The sequence below is a fragment of the Protopterus annectens genome, chromosome 3.part0, assembly GCF_019279795.1.
Source record: "Protopterus annectens isolate FY-2018-M chromosome 3.part0, PAN1.0, whole genome shotgun sequence".
NCBI classification, from domain to species: domain Eukaryota; kingdom Metazoa; phylum Chordata; order Ceratodontiformes; family Protopteridae; genus Protopterus; species Protopterus annectens.
In genome coordinates, this window is record NC_056731.1 from 987,687,900 (window position 1) to 987,689,930 (window position 2,031).

A 2,031-nucleotide genomic window follows, 5' to 3' on the forward strand; every position below is an offset into this window, starting at 1 on the left:
CCAGTTCTGCTTATCAAAAGTGGCCCACTGGGCGCTCGCATTCCACACCCAGCTCCAAGCCAGCGAGTCAGGCTTCTTACCCATTTAAAGTTTGAGAATATGTTGAGATCGTTTCGGCCCCAAGACCTCTAATCATTCACTTTACCAGATAAAACTGCTTCCACCAAGTGCCAGGTTACACTCCCAATAGAACTCTCAGATCCGAGCATCAAAACCTAATTGCTGTCCCCAAACCCAAAAGTACAGCAGGCCAACTTCTCCTTGCTGTCTCTCTAGGCAAAAAATGGAATTCCCTTCCTCCCTCTTTAGGAACCATCCCAAACTTAGAAAACTTCAAAACTCAGCTTACCAAACACCTGGCCACAAAATGGAAATGCAATTGCCACCATCCAACCTAATCTTCCTTAGTCCATTCTCCTGGGGGGTTTTGTCACTCTGGTTCCTAAGCCCTCAACAACTCTCTTTCAGCTATGCTCCTGGGGGTTTTCCCCCTCAGGTTCCTAAGACCTCAATAACTCTCCTTTTGCTATGCTCCCACGAGCATTTTCTAAGCTCTCCCTTCTCTATTCGCTATCAGTAACTATCAATATAATAACAATAGCTATCGATAACCTCAATAACTCTCCTTCTGCTATGCTCCCACGAGCATTTTCTTTGCCCTCCTTTCTCTATTAGCTGCTTATTTCTTATGGTTCAACATTGTAAATATTGTATATAGCTTTCCATTACTAATTTCTTTTCTGAAATTGTGTATGTATAGTGTATCCTCATTTTACTTAAAAGTATGTATATAAAATATCTTCTCACCTAATATCTGAGTGTGCACACTAAAGAAAATGTATAAACAATAAGTCCACACTCAATGCTTTTCTGCTTATTATGCATATTTTCAAGCTACTTACTTGTAACTGTTTCCATATTATGTAAGACTGACATCCGTGTATTTCTGTACCTTATCTGTATTATTTATTTTGGAGCTTTTCTCCCCAGGCCTCCACTGAAAATGGGTCACTCTGACCCAGTGGACTTCCCTGGTAATCAAACTGGAAATAAATGAGTACAGTAAAAAGTAAGAAGTGAGGGAAATGGTGATTACAATACATGGGTTACTAGAAAAGAAAAGTGCACCAAGGACAATGTGCCCAGAAAACAAACAGATGTATGCATAAATATGTAAGAGGAGAGAGTAAGCAGTCAAATTCTAGAAAGATAATTGATGTGAAGGTGCTTATGCCTCAAGCAATTTTGTAATAACAGAATGTTGCAATATGCATGCCATAATAATTAATGGTGGTCGCACCTCCTGAACAAATATAGGTAAATAAAAGCAGACATGGTATCATATGTGATGTGATAGTTACACAAATTAACACTGTAACCAAGGGGAATTACACGACATATGAATGTCATTGACATGCTGAGTTGAGATTACAGCTCTCAAGGACAGTACACAATAAATATTATGAAAAGACCATCTATTCAAATGACAGCATCAGTCTTCAATATAGCCTTTCCAAAGAAAGTGTAGAATAAAGTCTTGTAACAGGAAACAGCAGCTATACATGAACATTGCACATGTGCGTGACAACACTATTGACAACATGTACACTGACTGTAAGCAGTGACATCGAGATTTGAACTATATGGCTAACATTGCAAACTAATGAAAGTTTGCTAAAACACAAACATAGCCACAGATTTATTTCACAACTGTAACATTCCACATTTCAATGGATGACATCACCATTGTGTATTACTGTAGTTTCCACTAAAAAGTGGTAACACAGCTCAAGCACACTTTATAGACATATTTCTTATATGTATTTGAAGCCTGCCCTGGACAGTATGAGGAAGAAACATGCACTCACAGATGACAGTCATTCGTGCATTCAAACTCTCTACTTGGGTGCTGAAACAATGTAAACGCAGGTGTATTATACACACATGCCACTGGAGAAGTTGGATCACAAGTGAAGATGTAGGTTTTATTCTTCAGCAAAGTAATGAGATACTGAAAATGCCATAACATGA

General features: G+C 38.7%; 1 pseudogene; it reads right to left on the reverse strand.

Moving 5' to 3' along the window:
* LOC122797524 overlaps positions 1-979 on the reverse strand; it is a 3,353-nt pseudogene extending 2,374 nt beyond the window's left edge.
* Positions 980-2,031: the final 1,052 nt, after the last annotated feature.